The following is a 22,218-nucleotide window of genomic DNA, read 5'->3' as shown; positions in this document are numbered from 1 at the left end:
ACTTTTGCAACAATTGTAGGCTCTCTGTTTGGGAAGACATTGCATTGTGAGCGCTCTCCCCAGCGGACAGCACCAAAAATTTCCTAAATTATTTTTTGTTTCTTTTTTCTTCTAATTTCAGATCTGATGTGAACCCACTGATGTGTACCCACGGATGTGAACCCACTGATGTGAACCCACTGATGTGTACCCACTGATGTGTATTCACTAATGTGTACCCACAGATGTGAACCCACTAATGTGTACCCACTGATGTGAACCCACTGATGTGAACCCACTGATGTGAACCCACTGATGTGAACCCACTGATGTGTACCCACTAATGTAAACACACTGATGTGAACCCACTGATGTGAACCCACTGATGTGTACCCACTGATGTGTACCCACTAATGTGTACCCACGGATGTGAATCCACTGATGTGTATCCACTAATGTGTACCCACAGATGTGAACCCACTAATGTGTACCCACTGATGTAAACCCACTGATGTGAACCCACTGATGTGAACCCACTGATGTGTACCCACTAATGTAAACCCACTGATGTGAACCCACTGATGTGTACCCACTGATGTGAATCCACTGATGTGAATCCACTGATGTGTGCCCACTGATATAAGTGAGGTTGTGTCTGGTAAAACGAGTACGTTTTTGTGACCAATGAGGTTCCTTGTTGTCAAGCAAGCACCAGCCAATGTGTCATCTTACACAATCACAACAATTTACTCCTGTTTGTCATGTTTAGATGCAGTTTTGTGAGCATTGATGGACATTTTAGTAGATTGTAAGATACAAATACACAATGAGGATGTTCAGAAAAACAAGTTGAGAGTTAATAATTTGCCTGCATGATGCTTGGAGAAGCAGTCTACGTAAAATGACATCCTTGAGTTGGAGTTCCATGCTTTTTTAGAATGTGTATGTGATGCCATGAAGTTCCTATGGCATGCTTCTACCCTAAGAAGAACACATTGGTACTGACAATCATTTTCCTTTTTCACAACCTGGGAAGAATTGCCAGAGGGCAACCATCAGTTAAAGCGTACCTGTCACATCACAGAAAAAAATAATGCTTCTATATGTTCTTTGCTATGTTATGCAGATTCTTTACATGTGTTTTATATGTTTCTAGCTTCGGTATTTGGCTCACAAATCCCTCTATTCTGCCTGACATCCACTGCTCAGGAAGGGGTGTGCCCAAGACAAGCAATGAGCCTCCCTCACTCACCATACATTCACTTCCTCCCTGACTCTGCTGTGCTGGGTCTCTTCATCCAATCACTGCAGGCTGCTCTGTATTCCCCTTCTTTTTGTTTTCATACTGCAGTCTGATAGACAGTCCAAGGAAAAAGGGCAGATATCCGGCTCCCAGTGCAGCATAAAATCCAAACTTTAATGAAAAATTCTAAAAAAAAACATGCAGGTTAGGAGTATAGCAAAAACAAACAAAAAGTAAAAGCGCAAAATGAAATGCCAACCCGTTTTGACTTGTTAACAAGTCTTACTCATGGCACATTACTGGGATACAACATCAGATTTATATGTGATAGCATCAAGCACGTGACCAACTGTCAGAAAATAGACGCCCCTTAAACGTCACACCTTGGGCGGAGATACACCTTGGGCGGAGATCCAACCTAACTTAAAGGGGTACTCCGCCCCTAGACATCTTATCCCCTATCCAAAGGAAAGGGGATAAGATGTCAGATCGCCGGGGTCCTGCTGCTGGGGACCCCGGGGATCGCTGCTGCAGCACCCCGCTATCATTACTGTGCAGAGCGAGATCGCTCTGCATGTAATGACGGGCAATACAGGGGCCGGAGCATCGTTACGTCATGGCTCCGCCCCTCGTGACATCACGGCTCGCCCCCGTCAATACAAGTCTATGGGAGGGGGCGTGGCGGTCGTCACGCCCCCTGCCATAGACTTGCATTAAGGGGACGGGCCGTGATGTCATGAGGGGCGGAGCCATGATGTCACGCTGCTCCGGCCCCTGTATCGCTCGTCATTACGCACAGAGCGAACTCGGTCTGTGCAGTAATGATGGCGGGGTGCCGCAGCGGCGATCCCCGGGGTCCCCAGCAGCGGGACCGCGGCGATCTAACATCTTATCTCCTTTGGATAGGGAATAAGATGCCAGGGCCGGAGTACCCCTTTAATGGATCTGGCATAGGAGATATACAGGTATACCATTGCTGATAGTAAATAATATTGAGGATATATAATACACAGAGAATGAACCACAATATCGGGTAACATTTTTAGGCTCAAGGGCACTAGGAGCTGACTAATATATATAAGATAGATCATTTCTATAATTTAGGCCAGGTCTGAACACTTGTTTGATCCAATCACCTCCTCTATGGGGAGGGCGTACCCTTTCTATGCTGGACACACTGCATCTTGCAATAGAGCCGGAGTGTGGTTCTATGACATGTTTCCTAAATCCTGACAATGATCTTGTGGTGCCTCTGTTAATGTCAGGTATGTGCATGTGTTCCTGTATACTCGGTTTTCATTTCCTAGTTGTGCAGCCTATGTATTGTAAGTTGCAGTCCTCACAAACAATAGTGTATATATATGAGAAGACTGGCAATTGATAAATGTCTTGATGTTATACTGTTGTCCTGTTTATAGTTCTTCATATATTTACATGTCCCACATCTTGGGCGACCACATTTATAATTACTTCTACTTGTCAACCAAGTGTCTTTATTACTTTCACTGTGAAATTCACTTGGTGACAATTGGTTCTGTAAAGATCGTGCTCTACGGGGAATAAAATCGTGCTCTACGGGGAATAATTCTAATGCCCCATCTAAAATCTGGTAAATGTTTATGAATTATGCTACGAATGTTATTAAACAGTTTTGAATATGGTGTGGAGAATGTGGGTATGTATCGTTTATTATTGTCCCTGTTTTGTTTATGTTGGAGATAGTATCCCTTAGGTTTGGAATTAACGATCCCCTCTGCTCTTGCCACCAAATGGGAGTTGTAGCCCCTCTTATATAATCTGTTTCCAATTTCTCTACATGTGTTATGATAAACGGCCTCATCGGAGCATGCTCTTCTGGCACAAACAAACTCACCAATAGGTAAATTCTGAACCACATGGTTCGGGTGGCAACTTTCAGCATGGAGCAAACTATTCCCCGCACAGGGTTTTCGATAGATTTTAGTAATCACATTTTCACTGTCAACACATCCGATTAAAGTAACATCCCAAAAAATCAATGATGCTATTACTTAAAGTCATGGTAAAAGATAAAGAAAAATCTATATTATTCAAAAACAAAACAAATTCCTGTGCCTGAATTTGGGTACCTTTCCACACCAGGAGGAGGTCGTCTGTGTAACGCCCATACCAGCCAATCAGTTGGAAAAATGGATTGGCTGGCGAACACAAGACGACCTCCTCCCAGTATGCCATATACAAGTTTGCTAACAACGGGGAAAATTTAGACCCCATGGGGCAACCAGTTGTCTGCAAATAATATTCATTATCAAAAGAAAAAAATGTATTCTGTAACAAAAAAAATATAACACTTGCAGTATGTAACCTTTCAAATCTGCACCATATACACTGTATGTGTCCAGATGGTGAGCAATGGCTGTGATAGCATGATTATGTATAAATGTATAAAGAGCGATCGAAAAGTCCCATCAAAACAAAAATGGTACCAATAAAAACTTTACGGCGCAAAAAAAAATTGGCTCTCATATCACCTCATATACAGAAAAATAAAAAAGTTAAAGGGGTCAGAAGAAAATAAAATAAAACCTATATTATTGGGTATCCTTGTAACCGTATGGATCTATATAATAAAGATATGGTGTCATTTTTACAGAAAAGTGCACTGCATAGAATCGGAAGCCCCCAAAGTTTACAAAATAGCATTTTTTTACAATTTTACCCTACAAATATTTTTTCTATGGTTTCGCCGTAAATTTTGTAATGAAATGATTGATGTAATTACAGAGTAAAATTGGTGGCGCAAAAAAACAAGCCCACATATGGGTCTGTAGGTACAAAATTGAAAACCTGTGGTCCTTAAGGGGTTAATCATTGCATGCACTTTAGTAATACTCTCTCGCTACAGGACTTGTACACTCACTTTATTTTTCTTTCAGATGTATGGGAGCGATAGAAAACTGTGTTTCAAGGAGATGGTAGCCATTAAGGTACACTGACCCAGTAAAGTTGTTAATATTATATCTTAACCATTATAAATTAGACATAATTCTTGCTGTTTCTTTCATTGTGGATTTGAGAATTTCAGGTTAGTGTCTATCCAACCATATGAGTTGTGTTGTTAATCGGATTAGTGTTCTCCATGAGTATATACAATGCATTGCCTTTCAGTTTCGCACCTTGTAATTCTCTTTTCGCACATGGCTGGTCTAGTGCAGCAGAATGACAGCAGAAAGCCCCTGTGTATTGTCACCGTGACACAGGTCAAGGGCAATCTATTAATATCTCTGCTGCATTTGTCAAAGTGCATCATGTGACTTTACCCCAACTGGCTGCCCGATTGTCAGAATCCTTATGACTCGCCGGCATTGTATACAGTATTACAGAATCATGTGATAGAGAGCACAAATGTGGTAGAGGGTGTTGTAAGGGCAGATGTTGTTACCCTTTAGGACAGATGGTATTAACCCTTAGAGTTTGTGATGTCAGGGCGTGGTTATCCTCTACACCACCTGGGGTATGGCCGCTGGTTCCTGGGCCAGGCACGGGGCAAATAATCACTCCGATTCAAGGTTATGGAACAATGGCAGCTTTACTGAGGCAGGCAGGTGTTAAAGTCTTTACAGCTCAGTTTAAGCCCAAGGAGATGACCAGTGAACTTCAGGAGGCTTGTTGGCTTGCTGGGACTTGTAGTGGACTTGGACTCAACTATGCAACCCACACTGACTTTAGACTTGATAGACTGGACTATGCTGACTAGACTTCTCCCCTGTATTTGTGCTTACCAGGCTTTGACTTTCACCTGCAGGGGTTACTGACGGTGGCTGCGTGGCTGCGTGGGCTTGGTCTTCCTCAGAACACCAGACAACTCTCAAGTCTTCACTTGACTGTACCTCAGCTAAGACTAGACTAGACTAGCTCCTCCCTGCTATATAAGGGAGCAATTTGGAGGGGTCCCATTGGTCACCAACGAGTCAACTGGTCATTTACACCTTTATTGGTTACATAGGGCTTAACAACAGGATTTAAAGATACATTAACACATAATGCAATACATTAACTCTATAGGGTCAATGAGAGTTCTGAGAAGTCTGAGTCCACCTGATAGGACCAACAGTGTACAGAAGGGCCACTTCTGTACAGATATACTGTGCCGGAATTGGGAAAAGGATGACTTTTCATGTGTCAGTGCGCACATGCTGTAACTTTAAATACCTGATAATTCACAGTACGCATAGGTCAACCATTGATAGCTGCTTTATATAGAATCTTCATGTACAGAAGACCTTTAGTCAATTAAAAGAAAACATTCATATAAGTTGTACATGTTGTAACTTTGCAGCCCTGGTGCCCTGATTCCGATGCTGTTTTTATTTTTCTGTTACACCCATCTGTAGGGATTTCTGCTACAACCCTCTTATGGGAATTTAATTTTTTGGTTAACTATGTGAACTTTTTATTCATTTATTTTTTTACTGAAAAGCTATTTGTATTTTTATAATGGGGAGAGTTTTTATATTTTCAAAAACTTTATTTTTACTTTTTCCCACACTTTATTAGACATCGCTTATCTAGATTTTAGTAAGGCTTTTGACACTGTCCTACATAGAAGACTTATCAATAAACTGCAATCTTTGAGCTTGGACTCCAATATTGTAGAATGGATTAGGCAGCGGCTGAGGAACAGACAACAGAGGGTTGTAGTCAATGGAGAATATTCAGAGCAAGGTCTTGTTACCAGTGGGGACCTTAGGGATCTGTACTGGGACCAATTTTGCTTAACCTCTTCAGGATGCAGGGTGTATGCATACACCCTGCATCCTGTGTCCTTAACCCCTTAACAACCAAGGACGTATATTTACATCCTTGGTCGGCTCCCGCGATATAACGCGGGGTCACGCGGTGTCCTATCGGGTTCTAACCGGGGCTAATAGCGCGCGGCAGCAATCGCGGTGCCGCGCGCTGTCAACCCTTTAGACGCGGCGTTCAAAGTTGAACGCCGCATCTAAAACGAAAGTGAAAGCTGTCCGGCTGCTCAGTGGGGCTGATCGGGACCACCGCAGTGAAAATGTGGTGTCCCGATCAGCTGGGACACGAGCGGAGGTCCTCTTACCTGCCTCCGGCGTGTCCCTTCGGCAATTGATTGCTCCAAGCCTGAGATGCAGGCTTGAGCAATCGACCGCCGATAACGCTGATCACTGCAAAGCTATGGCTTTGCAGTGAACAGGGTATAAGATCAGTGTGTGCAGTGTTATAGGTCCCTATGGGAGCTATAACCCTGCAAAAAAAAGTGTAAAAAAAAGTTAATAAATGTGATTTAACCCTTTCCTTAATAAAAGTTCAAATTACCCCCCTTTTCCCATAAAAAAAACACCATGTAAATAAAAATAAATATAAGCATATGTGGTATCGCCGCGTGCGTAAATGTCCGAACTATAAAAATATATCATTAATTAAACCGTGCGGTCAATGGCGTACATCAGTGGGTGTCCGGGGGTCCGTAGCACCTTTAGCTGCATGACCTCGGCCCTTCTGGGTCGCTGCGGTCTGTCGCCAGCATTTTTTTTTTTTGCGGCGTGCCTCACCGCTGTCAGTGATTTATCACTGATCAGCGTTTTTTTTGTGGTAAAGGCACTTTTTTCGGTTAACACGTTTTTTTTTTTTGCACCCATAGGTGGTCCGTGCCACCAGTAGCAGGCGTGTACTGTGTGGACGGACTGTACCTGTGTGTGCAGCCTGTCCCACCGCTGTCAGTGATTTATCACTGATCAGCGTTTTTCTGGGGTTCAGGTGGGTGCATTTTTTCGGGGTAAAGCGTTTTTTTATTTTATTTTTCGTTTTTTTTTTGTGTTGGGGTCTGTGTACAAGCCACCAGCCACTGTTCTGGGCTGAGTGGCCGGACCCCCCACTGACTTCTGCGCCCCCTGCCGCCACAAGCTTTAATCAGTGCGCACACCACTGATTAGATAAACGCTTTTTTTTGGCGCAGGGCTTTTTTGGCGCTAGAAGTCCCCTTTTTAAAAAAAAAAAAAAGTCCCCTTTTTATTTTATATTTTTTTCTGTTAGGGCGGGTTAGTTTAGTTAGGTTAGGTTAGGGCGGGTTAGGGAGGTAGTCTCGCACCACACCACACACAGCACATACACAAATAAAATCCCCCCCCCCACACACACACACCCGTATCCCCATTAGAGTAGAGAAATGGCCCGCAGAGCGTTTTCGGCAGAGGAGCATATGCCATAATTGCCTCCGACACCGAGAACGGCTCAGAGGACGATGAAGACCCCACCTTCCTTATTTCATGGTCCTCCTCATCATCTAGTTCTGATGATGAGCCACCAAGGCGGCACAGAAGCCGCTGTGCGGCGCCGCAAACCTCCTCTGTCCTTGACCCTGTTACGCCGAGCGCTCCGGGTCCTTGCTCCTCCCCGGAGTGCTCGTGGCGTTCTCCTCTCTGCAGCGCCCCGGTCAGACCCGCTGACCGGGAGCGCTGCACTGACACTGCCGACGGGGATGCGATTCGCATAGCGGGACGCGCCCGCTCTCGAATCGCATCCCAAGCTACTTGCCTGTCCCGGTCCCCGGCTGTCACGTTCTGGCACGCGCGGCTCCGCTCTGTAGGGCGCGCGCGCACCAGCTCTCTAATATTTAAAGGGCCAGTGCACCAATGATTGGTGCCTGGCCCAATCAATCTGTAATTAGCTCCCACCTGCTCCACGCCTATATAACCTCACTTCCCCTTCCCAGTATTGCCGGATCTTGTTGCCTTGTGCCAGAGAAAGCGTTTTGTGTATGTTCCAAGTCTGTGTTCTAGACCTTCTGCTGTTGCCCCTGACTACGACCCTTGCTGCCTGCCCTGACCTTCTGCTACGTCGGACCTTGCTCTTGCCTTGTCCTTCTGTACCGCGCCTGTCTCAGCAGTCAGAGAGGTTGAGCCATTACCGGTGGATACGACCTGGTTGCTACCGCCGCTGCAAGACTATCCCACTTTGCGGCGGGCTCTGGTGAATACCAGTAGCAACTTAGAACCGGTCCACCGGTACGGTCCACGCCAATCCCTCTCTGACACAGAGGATCCACCTCCAGCCTGCCGAATCATAACAGACCCTGTGCACCATGCTAGTATGAATCCCCCTGGTGCCCCCCAGCCAAGATCACTGGTACATCGTACCGGAGAACTTGTCTGGACTCAGCCAACGGACCACGAGCCCGTGATTTCTGAGTTTGTTGGCGACTCAGGAATCAAAATTAACATCGCCGGGTTCACTGAAAAGGACTTTTTCGGTCATTTTTTCAGTGACGACTTTGTTAATTTTATGGTTACACAGACGAATCTGTATGCCCAACAGTTCGTCGCTGCTAACCCGGGCTCACTTTTAGCTAGACCCGGCGGCTGGACTCCAGTCGATGCAGCCGAAATGAGGACCTTTTGGGGCCTCGTGCTGCATATGGGTATAGTTAAAAAACCCAGTGTCAGGCAATATTGGAGTGGGGACATCTTTTACCAGGCACCCCTCTACAGTATGGCAATGGCACGTTCCCGGTTCGAGGCCTTTCGGAGATGTTTGCATTATGCTGATAATGTGGCATGTCCCCCCCGAACTGATCCTTCGTATGACTGCCTGTATAAAATCAGGCCGGTCATCAATCACTTTGGGGCCAGATTTTGGGAGGCCTATGTCCCGGGGCAGGAGGTCTCTATTAATGAGTCTCTCATCAGCTTTAAGGGGAGACTCAGCTTACGGCAATACATCCCTACCAAGCGAGCGCGGTATGGCGTGAAGATGTATAAACTTTGTGAGAGTACCTCCGGGTACACTTGAAAGTTTATAGTGTATGAGGGACGAGATTCCCGTTTTGAACCCCCAGAATGTCCCCCCACTCTGGGTGTTAGCAGGAAAATGGTTTGGGGCCTTTTGCACCCATTGATAGATAAAGGTTACCACCTTTACGTGGATAACTTTTATACTAGTATCCCTCTCTTCACATCCCTCGCCGCCAGATCCACGGTCGCTTGTGGGACAGTCCGGAAGAATCAAAGAGGCCTTCCGCCCCATCCCCTACATGCTCCTATCCCCCGGGGTGAGTCCCGTGCCTTTTCCCATGAGAACCTGTTGTTGGTCCGGTATAAGGACAAGAGGGATGTCCTTATGCTCACCACAATTCATGGGAACTGCAGCACCCCTGTCCCTGTGTGAGGTACCGCGGGACCGGTCCTCAAGCCCGATTGTATTCTGGACTACAATCGGTATATGGGGGGAGTTGATCTTTCTGATCAAGTCCTGAAACTATATAATGCCATGCGGAAAACACGCGTATGGTATAAAAAGTTTGCGGTCTACATGGTACAGGTTGCCATGTACAACTTTTTTATACTGTACAAGAACGCTGGCAACACAGGGACATTCCTGGAGTTTCAATAGGTAGTTCTAAAGGCCCTCATCTATGGTGACCGCCAAAGAGCGGGTCAGAGCACCTCTGGAACTTCAGGTCCCCGGATCGTCCCCAGCCAACACTTTCCAGGTGTGATCCCCAACACTGGAAGGACGGGACGAACCCAGAAGAAATGCAGAGTGTGTCACAGAAAGGGGAGACAGAAGGACACCACGTACCAATGTGACACTTGCCCCGATCATCCGGGCCTCTGCATAGGCTGCTTCAGGGAGTATAACACTTCCATGGAGTACTAAATTTTACATCCTTTGCCCTAATTTTCATTCCCCAGAATTCGGCTCCAATGTACCAGTCCAGGGTACATTGACTTCCAAATTTTAAACCAAACCCCCCCGCCCCCCCCCCCAAAAAAAAAACCAAAACCTTTTTACCAATACCCCAATATCTTTTTTTTTCTTCCCCCTAAAAAATGGGTCATGGGACACAGAGTTAACAGCATTGGAGGTTTGCGGTTGCCTCAAAGGCGCAGCGCTCTCTCTCTCCACCTGAGCGGGTTGCGCATTTGAGGTAACAGAATAGGGTCGGCCCCACACATCCCCTTCCCAGAATGATGATTCAGAGTATGGGGTTTGGGGCAGGCATCATTTTTACTTTTGGCTGTACTCTGGGTCATCATTCTGGGAAAATAATTGGCATATCAGTACTAACATTGCAATTTTCTTCCCCCCCCCATAGTACACTTCATCCATTCCTGGAAAATAAATGAAGGGAACACCCGTCTGTTCCAAATCTCCACTTCACCCTATACACCTTCCCTAGGGGGTGTACTGTTTGTAATAATCTCACATGTGGGTGTTCCTTTCTTGTATTTTCCTCTGAATGTATGTAACTGTTAGGTCCATAACAAACATCCACCGCAAATGCGAAGAGTTCTCGCTGAGCTCTGTCGTATTTCACATGTTAGTTGTTCCCAGAAAAATGAAGCAGAGCATAGGTTGAAAATTGCAATTTTCAAAAAGCTACCCTTTATCCATTCCTGGAAAATACATTTAGGAAACACCTGTGTGTTCAAAATATCCTATTTACCCCTATACCCATTCCTCAGGGTGGGTACTTTCTGTAATGGTGTCACATGTGGGTGTTTCATTTTTGTATTTTCCTCAGAATGTATGTAACCGTCAGCTACTGCTATGCCATAGGCCACAAATACAAACTGACCTCTATGACTTCTGAGCCTTGTTGTGCTCCCGTCCAGCATGTTACCCCATATGTGGATGTATTTTCATAGTCAGGGGAAAAAGCCCTCTAAAATTTGTAACCCAATTCCTCATATAACCCCATGTGAAAATGTTAAAAATTGGGTAACCCCAGCATTTTAGTGTAAAAAAATCTAAATTTTCAATTTATGGCCCACTTTTCAAAAAACCTGTGAGGTGTTATTTCCCACTGTACCCCTTGTTACGTTCATTGAGGGGTGTAGTTTCTAAAATGGTGTCACATGTGTTGTTTTTTTTTTTTTGCTGTTGGGGGCTTTATAAATGCACATGAACCCCGACTTCAATTTCAACAAAATCTCCTTCCATTCTGAGCATTGCAGTGCGTCCACATAGCAATTTACATCCACATATGGGGTATTTTTTTTTCTCAGACAAAATTGTTCTACAAATTTTGGGGGCCTTTTGCGCTATTACCCAATGTGAAAATGAAACATTTGGGGTAACACTATCAATATAGTGCAAAAAAAATAAAATTTTTCACTTTTACGTCCCACTGTTCAAAAAACCTGTGAGGTGTAAGTACTCACTGTAACACTGTTACGTTCCTGGAGGGGTCTAGATTCCAAAATGTAATGCCATGTGGGTTTTTATTTGCTGTCCTGGCACCATAGGGGCTTCCTAAATGTGGCATGCCCCAAGAGCAAAATTTGATTCCAAACAGCCAAAATGTGACTCCTTCTCTTCTGAGACCTGTAGTGCGCCAGCAGAGCACTTTTCACCCCCATATGGGATGTTTTCTGAATCGGGAGAAATTGGGATTCAAATTTTGGGGGGTAATTTCTGCTTTAACCCTTTGTAAAAATGTAAAATTTTTGGGAAACCAAGCATTTTAGGTAAATTTTTTTTTTTTTTTACATATGCAAAAGTCATGAAACCCCTGTGGGGTGTTAAGGTTCACTTTACCCCTTGTTACATTCCACAAGGGGTCTAGTTTCCAAAATGGTATGTCATGTGGGTTTTTTTTTTTTTGCTGTCCTGGCACCATAGGGGCTTCCTAAATGCGACATGCCCCCAGAGCAATATTTGCTTCCAAAAAGCCAAATGTGACTACTCCTCTTCTGAGACCTGTGGTGCGCCAGCAGAGCACTTTTGACCCCCATATGGGGTGTTTTCTAAATCGGGAGAAATTGGGCTTCAAATTTTTTTTTTCTGCTTTAACCCTTTGTAAAAATGTAAAATTTTTGGGAAACCAAGCATTTTAGGTAAAATGCATCATTTTTTTTTTACATATGCCAAAGTCGTGAAACCCCTATGGGGTATTAAGGTTCACTTTACCCCTTGTTACGTTCCCCAAAGGGTCTAGTTTCCAAAATATAATGCCATGTGTTTTTTTTTTGCTGTCCTAGCACCATAGGGGCTTCCTAAATGCGGCATGCCCCCAGAGCAAAATTAGCTTAAAAAAAGCCAAGTGTGACTCCTTCTCTTCTGAGACCTGTAGTGCGCCAGCAGAGCACTTTTCACCCCCATATGGGGTGTTTTCTGAATAGGGAGAAATTGGGCTTCAAATTTTGGGGGGTATTTTCTGCTATTACCCTTTTTAAAAATGTAACATTTTTGGGAAAACAAGCATTTTAGGTGAAAAAAAAAATTCTCTACATTTGCAAAAGTCATGAAACACCTGTGGGGTATTAAGGCTCACTTAATTCCTTGTTACGTTCCTCAAGGGGTCTAGTTTCCAAAATGGTATGCCATGTGTTTTTTTTTTTTTTTGCTGTTTTGGCGCCCTAGGGTCTTCCTAAAGGTGACATGCCGCCCAAAAACCATTTCAGAAAAATGTTCTCTCCAAAATCCCCTTGTCGCTCCTTCGCTTCTGAGCCCTCTACTGCGTCCGCCGAACACTTTAAATAGACATATGAGGTATGTGCTCACTCGAGAGAAATTGGGCTACAAATACAAGTAAAAATTTTCTCCTGTTACCCCTTGCAAAAATTCAAAAATTGGGTCTACAAGAACATGCGAGTGTAAAAAATTAAGATTTAGAATTTTCTCCTTCACTTTGCTGCTATTCCTGTGAAACACCTAAAGGGTGAACACACTTACTGAATGTCATTTTGAATACTATGGGGGGTGTAGTTTTTATAATGGGGTCATTTATGGGGTATTTCTAATATGAAGACCCTTCAAATCCACTTCAAAACTGAACTGGTCCCTGAAAAAGTTTTGAAAAGTTAGAAAATGTTGTGAAAATTTGGAAAATTGCTGCTGAACTTTGAAGCCCTCTGGTGTCTTCCAAAAGTAAAAACACGTCAATTTTATGATGCAAACATAAAGTAGACATATTGTATATGTGAACCAAAAAAATGTATTTTGAATATCCATTTTCCTTACAGGCTGAGAGCTTCAAAGTTAGAAAAATCAAATCAAATTTTGGGATTTTTCACCAAGAAAGGATGCAAGTTACCATAAAATTTTACAAGTTTGTTAAAGTAGAATATGTCACGAGAAAACAATCTCGGAATCAGAATGATAACTAAAAGCATCCCAGAGTTATTAATGTTTAAAGTGACAGTGGTCAGATGTTCAAAAAATGCTCTGGTCCTTAAGGTGTAAAATGGCCTGGTCCTTAAGGGGTTAAGCATGCATGGGATAAGCATAAGGCTATCCTTCATATAAGATAGGGATAGGTATAAGGCTATGCTTCATATAAGATAGAGATAGGTATAAGACTATCCTTCATATAAGATAGAGATAGGTATAAGACTATCCTTCATATAAGATAGAGACAGGTATAAGGCTATCCTTCATATAAGATATAGATAGGTATAAGGTTATCCTTCATATAAGATAGAGATAGGTATAAGGCTATCTTTCATATAAGATAGAGATAGGTATAAGGCTATCTTTCATATAAGATAGAGATAGGTATAAGGCTATCCTTCATAAAAGATAGAGATAGGCATAAGGCTATCCTTCATATAAGATAGGGATAGGTATAAGGCTATCCTTCATATAAGATAGAGATACGTATAAGGCTATCCTTCATATAAGATAGTGATAGGTATAAGGCTATCCTCCATATAAGATAGAGATAGGTATAAGGTTATCCTTCATATAAGATAGGGATAGGTATAAGGTTATCCTTCATACAAGATAGAGATAGGTATAAGACTATCCTCCATATAAGATAGAGATAGGTATAAGGCTATCCTTGATATAAGATAGGGATAGGTATAAGGCTATCCTTCATATAAGATAGAGATAGGTATAAGGTTATCCTTCATATAAGATAGGGATAGGTATAAGGTTATCCTTTATATAAGATAGAGATAGGTATAAGGCTATCCTTCATATAAAATAGAGATAGGTATAAGGCTATCCTTCATATAAGATAGAGATAGGCATAAGGCTATCCTTCATATAAGATAGGGATAGGTATAAGGCTATCCTTCATATAAGATATGGACAAGGACTATTGATAGTATTCAGAATATTGGGAAGACTACATGTCAAAACATTTTTTGTGACCATAAGTACACTTTATTTATTCATAACTTTTCAGGAAGAATGACAGAGGAACAGCACAGTACAGATCTGTAATAAAAGATTCTCCAGAATTGATATTTTATGGGGAAAATAAGTGCATACTAATAGCCTTTCAAGATAAAATACCCTCTCGTGAATATGGTACCGTGTTTACCCCCAAGACAGAAGTGACGGGTGTTTCCAAGACCCTTGGGCCAGACAAAAGAGTTCTTTGGGAGGAGAGCACAGGACTAGTAGTAAAGAGGATCAGACCATGAAGGACTGGGCCTGCTCCTGCCAAAGACACCATAACAGGCACATAGCCGGCCTCTATGATAAAAGCTCCTGATAGAAGCAGAAAACAATGGCACTGTATGAGCTTGGTGAATTATAATAAGATTCTAGTGGAATAGAACTCCTATGAATTCAAAACAGATTATGGGCCGGTTCACACTACATTTGTAGTGAACGGGAACCGGATATGGCTGGGGGGTGGGGGGGGCGGGGTCAAAAATCGGGCACTCTCGTATCCCAGCCAGATCCAGCCCATATGTAATGCATTTCAAAGAGCTGATCGGAGTCAAACTCTGACTCCGGTTGGCTCATTTTTGCCCCGTATACGGTTCTTTAACCGGGCCTAAAACCGAGGTATAGCACAGTTTTAGGTCTGGTCAGAAAACCGTATACGGGGCAAAAATGAGCCGACCAGAGTCAGTGTTTGACTCCGATCAGCTCATTGAAATAAATAGGGAAAGGCTGGATCCGGCTGGGATATCCGGTTCCCGTACACTACAAACGCAGTGTGAACCCACCCTAAGACATGAAGAGGTAGAGGCAGAGGAAAATAACCCATTGAATGGCGCTGCTGTTCCAATAAGAAGTGATGTCCAGACCAGAAATATTTTCAAACTACTTGAATGGTTTATTGAAGTAAAAAAATAAAACATCATCTTTTATTGTACATTGTTTTTTTTTAATTTTTTTTACTTCAATAAACCACTCCAGTAGTTTGAAAATATTTCTGGTCTGGACATCACTTCTTATTGGAACAGCAGCGCCATTCAAAGGGTTATTTTCCCCTGCCTCTACGTACTCTCTTCAGGATTGGATCATGCTTCTCCTGCAACCCTGGGCACAGCAGCAGTTCCTGGCTGTCACGATTCGGCTGGCAGGAGGTGGATCCTCTGTGCCAGAGAGGGATTGGCGTGGACCGTGCTAGTGGACCGGTTCTAAGCTGCTACTGGTTTTCACCAGAGCCCGCCGCAAAGCGGGATGGTCTTGCAGCGGCGGTAGCAACCAGGTCGTATCCACTAGCAACGGCTCAACCTCTCTGACTGCTGAAGATAGGCGCGGTACAAGGGAGTAGACAAGAGCAAGGTCGGACGTAGCAGAAGGTCGGGGCAGGCAGCAAGGATCGTAGTCAGGGGCAACGGCAGGAGGTCTGGAACACAGGCTAGGAACACACTGGGAAACGCTTTCACTGGCACAATGGCAACAAGATCCGGCAAGGAAGAGAAGGGGAAGTGAGGTTATATAGGGAAGTGCACAGGTGAATACACTAATTAAGCCAACTGCGCCAATCAGTGGCGCAGTGGCCCTTTAAATCGTAGAGACCCGGCGCGCGCGCGCCCTAAGGAGCGGGGCCACGCGCGCCGGGACAGGACCGACGGAGAGCGAGTCAGGTACGGGAGCCGGGGTGCGCATCGCGAGCGGGCGCCACCCGCATCGCGAATCGCATCCCGGCTGGGAGAGGTATCGCAGCGCACCCGGTCAGCAGGTCTGACCGGGGCGCTGCGATTGCGAGGATGTTGCGAGCGCTCCAGGGAGGAGCGGGGACCCGGAGCGCTCGGCGTAACACTGGCTTCTCCAGTTACCCACTTGGTTGGGTTATATGCAAATTTTATATTCGCTCCAGGAGCGCTCGGCGTAACAGTACCCCCCCCTTGGGTCTCCCCCTCTTCTTGGAGCCTGAGAACCTGAGGACCAGACTTTTGTCTAGGATGTTGTCCTCAGGTTCCCAGGATCACTCTTCAGGACCACAGCCCTCCCAATCTACCAAAAAAAATCTTTTTCCTCTGACCGTCTTGGAGGCCAGTATCTCCTTTACGGAGAAGATGTCAGAAGAACCGGAAACAGGAGTGGGAGAAACAAGTTTGGGAGAGAAACGGTTGATGATGAGTGGTTTAAGGAGAGAGACATGGAAGGCATTGGGAATACGAAGAGAAGGAGGAAGAAGGAGTTTGTAAGAGACAGGATTAATCTGGCACAAGACTTTGAAAGGACCAAGATAGCGTGGTCCCAGTTTGTAACTGGGGACACGAAAGCGGACATATTTAGCGGAGAGCCATACCTTGTCTCCGGGAGCAAAAATGGGGGGGGTTCTTCTTTTCCTATCGGCAAACCTTTTCATGCGGGATGAAGCCTGTAAAAGAGAATTTTGGGTCTCTTTCCATATGGTGGAAAGATCACGAGTCACTTCATCCACAGCGGGCAAACCAGAGGGCAAGGGAGTAGGGAGGGGGGGAAGAGGGTGACGGCCGTACACCACGAAAAATGGGGACTTAGCAGAAGATTCAGAGACTCTGAAGTTGTATGAGAATTCGGCCCATGGTAGAAGATCTGCCCAGTCATCCTGGTGGGAGGAAACAAAATGCCGTAAATAGTCACCCAGGACCTGGTTAATTCTTTCTACTTGGCCATTGGATTGGGGATGATAAGAAGAAGAGAAGTTTAATTTAATCTTGAGCTGTTTACAGAGGGCCCTCCAGAATTTAGAGACGAATTGGACGCCTCTATCCGAGACGATCTGCGTGGGCAAACCGTGAAGACGAAAAATGTGTACAAAAAATTGTTTTGCCAACTGAGGCGCTGAAGGAAGACCAGGAAGAGGAATAAAATGTGCCATCTTGGAAAATCGATCAACGACCACCCAAACAACAGTGTTGCCACGGGATGGGGGTAAGTCTGTAATAAAGTCCATACCAATCAGTGACCAAGGCTGTTCGGGGACAGGCAGAGGATGAAGGAGACCAGCAGGCTTCTGGCGAGGAGTCTTGTCCCGGGCACAGACAGTACAGGCCCGCACAAAATCAACAACATCCGTCTCCAGAGTCGGCCACCAATAGAAACGAGAGATGAGTTGCAAGGACTTTTTGATGCCCGCATGGCCTGCGAGGTGGGAGGAGTGACCCCATCTGAGAATCCCGAGACGTTGGCGTGAAGAAACGAAGGTCTTCCCTGGAGGAGTTTGCTTGATGGAGGCTGGAGAAGTGGAGATCAGACAGTCAGGAGGAATGATGTGTTGCGGAGAGACCTCTACTTCCGAGGCATCCGAGGAACGAGAGAGGGCATCGGCCCTAATGTTCTTGTCGGCAGAGCGAAAATGAATTTCAAAGTTAAAACGGGCAAAGAACAACGACCACCTGGCCTGGCGAGGGTTCAGCCGTTGGGCAGACTGGAGATAGGAGAGATTCTTGTGATCAGTGTAAATGATAACTGGAAATTTTGATCCCTCCAGCAGATGCCTCCATTCCTCAAGTGCCAATTTAATGGCCAGTAGTTCTCGATCCCCGATGGAGTAGTTTCTCTCCGCCGGAGAGAAGGTCCTAGAAAAAAAACCACAAGTAACAGCATGCCCGGAAGAATTTTTTTGTAGAAGAACCGCTCCAGCTCCCACTGAGGAGGCATCTACCTCCAATAGGAAGGGTTTAGATGGGTCAGGTCTGGAGAGCACGGGAGCAGAAGAAAAGGCAGACTTGAGCCGTTTAAATGCGTCTTCCGCTTGGGGAGACCAGGACTTGGGATTGGCATTTTTCTTGGTTAAAGCCCCGATAGGAGCCACAATGGTGGAAAAGTGTGGAATAAATTGTCTGTAATAATTGGCGAACCCCAAAAAACTTTGGATAGCACGGAGTCCGGAGGGGCGTGGCCAATCTAAGACGGCAGAGAGTTTATCCGGGTCCATTTGTAATCCCTGGCCAGAGACCAAGTATCCTAGGAAAGGAAGAGATTGACATTCAAACAGACATTTCTCCATTTTGGCATAAAGTTGATTGTCTCGAAGTCTCTGAAGAACCATGCAGACATGCTGGCGGTGTTCTTCTAAGTTGGCAGAAAAAATCAGAATATCGTCCAGATACACAACAACACAGGAATATAAGAGATCACGAAAAATTTCATTAACAAAGTCTTGGAAGACGGCAGGGGCGTTGCACAGGCCAAAGGGCATGACCAGATACTCAAAGTGTCCATCTCTGGTGTTAAATGCAGTCTTCCATTCGTCCCCCTCCCTGATGCGGATGAGATTATAAGCACCTCTTAAGTCCAGTTTGGTAAAGATGTGGGCACCTTGAAGGCGATCAAAGAGTTCTGAGATAAGAGGTAGGGGGTAGCGGTTCTTTACCGTGATTTTATTAAGTCCGCGGTAATCAATGCAAGGACGTAGAGAGCCATCTTTTTTGGACACAAAAAAAAATCCAGCTCCGGCAGGAGAGGAGGATTTGCGGATAAACCCCTTTTTTAAATTTTCCTGGATGTATTCAGACATAGCAAGAGTCTCTGGAGCGGACAGAGGATAAATTCTGCCCCGGGGTGGAGTAGTGCCCGGGAGGAGGTCAATAGGACAGTCATAAGGCCTGTGAGGAGGTAAAGTCTCAGCTTGCTTTTTGCAAAACACGTCAGCATAGTCCATATAAGCCTTAGGGAGACCGGTTACAGGGGGAACCACAGGGTCACGGCAGGGAGTACTGGGAACCGGTTTAAGACAGTCCTTGAAACAAGAAGTACCCCAGCTCTTGATTTCTCCTGTGGACCAATCAAGGGTTGGGGAATGGCGTTGAAGCCACGGTAATCCAAGGAGAATTTCGGAAGTGCAATTGGAGAGGACCAAAAACTCAATTTTTTCGTGATGAGGTCCGATGCACATTAGGAGGGGTTCCGTGCGGTAACGCACGGTACAGTCCAATCTTTCATTGTTAACACAATTGATGTAGAGGGGTCTGGCGAGACTGGTCACCGGGATGTTGAACCTGTTGATGAGAGAGGCCAAAATAAAATTTCCTGCAGATCCAGAATCCAAGAAGGCCATAGTAGAGAAGGAGAAGGTGGAGGAAGATATCCGCGCAGGCACAGTAAGGCGTGGAGAAGCAGAGTTGACATCAAGACCTGTCTCACCTTTGTGCGGAGTCAGCGTACGTCTTTCCAGGCGGGGAGGACGGATAGGACAATCCTTCAGGAAGTGTTCGGTACCGGCACAGTACAGGCACAGATTCTCCATGCGGCGTCGTGTCCTCTCTTGAGGTGTCAAGCGAGACCGGTCAACTTGCATAGCCTCCACGGCGGGAGGCACAGGAACGGATTGCAGAGGACCAGAGGAGAGAGGAGCCGGGGAGAAAAAACGCCTCGTGCGAACAAAGTCCATATCCTGGCGGAGCTCCTGACACCTTTCGGAAAAACGCATGTCAATGCGAGTGGCTAGATGAATAAGTTCATGCAAGTTAGCAGGAATTTCTCGTGCGGCCAGAACATCTTTAATGTTGCTGGATAGGCCTTTTTTAAAGGTCGCGCAGAGGGCCTCATTATTCCAGGATAATTCGGAAGCAAGAGTACGGAATTGGATGGCGTACTCGCCAACGGAAGAATTACCCTGGACCAGGTTCAGCAGGGCAGTCTCAGCAGAAGAGGCTCGGGCAGGTTCCTCAAAGACACTTCGAATCTCCCTGAAGAAGGAGTGTACAGAGGCAGTGACGGGGTCATTGCGGTCCCAGAGCGGTGTGGCCCATGACAGAGCTTTCCCGGACAGAAGGCTGACTACGAAAGCCACCTTAGACCTTTCAGTAGGAAACTGGTCCGACATCATCTCCAAGTGAAGGGAACATTGTGAAAGAAAGCCACGGCAAAACTTAGAGTCCCCATCAAATTTATCCGGCAAGGATAGTCGTAGGCCGGAAGCGGCCACTCGCTGCGGAGGAGGTGCAGGAGCTGGCGGAGGAGATGATTGCTGAAGCTGTGGTAGTAGCTGCTGTAGCATCACGGTCAGTTGAGACAGCTGGTGGCCTTGTTGCGCTATCTGTTGCGACTGCTGGGCGACCACCGTGGTGAGGTCGGCGACAACTGGCAGTGGAACTTCAGCGGGATCCATGGCCGGATCTACTGTCACGATTCGGCTGGCAGGAGGTGGATCCTCTGTGCCAGAGAGGGATTGGCGTGGACCGTGCTAGTGGACTGGTTCTAAGCTGCTACTGGTTTTCACCAGAGCCCGCCGCAAAGCGGGATGGTCTTGCAGCGGCGGTAGCAACCAGGTCGTATCCACTAGCAACGGCTCAACCTCTCTGACTGCTGAAGATAGGCGCGGTACAAGGGAGTAGACAAGAGCAAGGTCGGACGTAGCAGAAGGTCGGGGCAGGCAGCAAGGATCGTAGTCAGGGGCAACGGCAGGAGGTCTGGAACACAGGCTAGGAACACACTGGGAAACGCTTTCACTGGCACAATGGCAACAAGATCCGGCAAGGAAGGGAAGGGGAAGTGAGGTTATATAGGGAAGTGCACAGGTGAATACACTAATTAAGCCAACTGCGCCAATCAGTGGCGCAGTGGCCCTTTAAATCGTAGAGACCCGGCGCGCGCGCGCCCTAAGGAGCGGGGCCGCGCGCGCCGGGACAGGACCGACGGAGAGCAAGTCAGGTACGGGAGCCGGGGTGCGCATCGCGAGCGGGCGCCACCCGCATCGCGAATCGCATCCCGGCTGGGAGAGGTATCGCAGCGCACCCGGTCAGCAGGTCTGACCGGGGCGCTGCGATTGCGAGGATGTTGCGAGCGCTCCGGGGAGGAGCGGGGACCCGGAGCGCTCGGCGTAACACTGGCTTCTCCAGTTACCCACTTGGTTGGGTTATATGCAAATTTTATATTCGCTCCAGGTGAGCGGCCATTACCTAAGGACAAATATAGCCCATCCTTCTACCCTATTCCCCACAGGTCTTTCTTTTTTCTCTTTTTCTACAGGTAAGACATGAAGAGAGAATGATGGATCCTACATGCAGTTTACCATCAAAACTAAAATCAGCGACAATAAGAAGAATAAGGGCTGTGTTCATAAATGCTCTTAACCTGAATTCATTCCTATTTTCTGATGGCATTTTCATAAATGTCACCCACTATGTAGGATTCACGACTACTTATTAATGACTCAGAGTCATCGTCATCTTGTCATCTTTTCTATCAATAACACCAAGTCCCAAGTGAGGCGAAGACCCACAGACTAAACATCAACACGTGATCAATCCACATTTTATGATTAACAGAATGAGAAAACCATTGATTATACAATAAAGGAAATAAAATTGCCATGGATTTCTCTATTAACAGAACGAGACAAGTATTGACCTACTGCTGGTGAGAGGGAAACTGTTATCAATGGTATCGATTATATTTCCTGCTGGATAATAGGGAAAAACAAAAGACCCTTCATTATTTACACCTACATCTTTTTTATCTATTTATAGAAATGAGGGGGTGAGGAAAACATCAACTATAACTAACATTATTATCATTGAGCAATAAACTATAGAATAGGGGAATTTATCATTGGTTTTTACCATGTTTTCGTGATGTTGATTTTGCTGCATGATTTGTTGCAGTTGCTGTTTAGAGACTTTTCATTGTGACTTTTGCTTTGGAAGCCAATGGTGTAGCTATGCCATAGTCTGGTCGGTCATGAATTTATCACGTGCGACTTCCACCAGCCCAGACCTGGGTTACAAAACTGGCCATGAACAACATTTGTAAAAACGTGCACATTTTTACAGGTGGCACAAATACAGCGTCAACACAGGTGAGTCAGTGGAGTGCACAAGGGTTAGGCAGAGGCAATGTCAATTAAATAGGTACAGGTA

The 22,218-nt window shown here is 45.6% G+C and overlaps 1 long non-coding RNA gene across 1 annotated transcript in view; it reads right to left on the bottom strand.

The window, feature by feature from the left end:
- Positions 1 to 367: 367 nt before the first annotated feature.
- Positions 368 to 22,218, bottom strand: part of LOC130361338 (uncharacterized) — a 28,921-nt gene continuing 7,070 nt past the window's right edge. Inside the window, exons 3-5 of the long non-coding RNA XR_008890967.1 lie at positions 21,922 to 22,075; positions 1,232 to 1,408; positions 368 to 1,007 (exon numbers count right to left, since the gene is read on the bottom strand). This is a non-coding gene — a long non-coding RNA (uncharacterized LOC130361338). The remainder of the gene's footprint in view (positions 1,008 to 1,231; positions 1,409 to 21,921; positions 22,076 to 22,218) is intronic.

The sequence above is a fragment of the Hyla sarda genome, chromosome 3 (assembly GCF_029499605.1).
Source record: "Hyla sarda isolate aHylSar1 chromosome 3, aHylSar1.hap1, whole genome shotgun sequence".
In the NCBI taxonomy this organism is placed as follows: Eukaryota; Metazoa; Chordata; class Amphibia; order Anura; family Hylidae; genus Hyla; species Hyla sarda.
The sequence above is the reverse complement of the archived record's forward strand: the minus strand, read 5'-3'. Positions and strand labels throughout refer to the sequence as shown.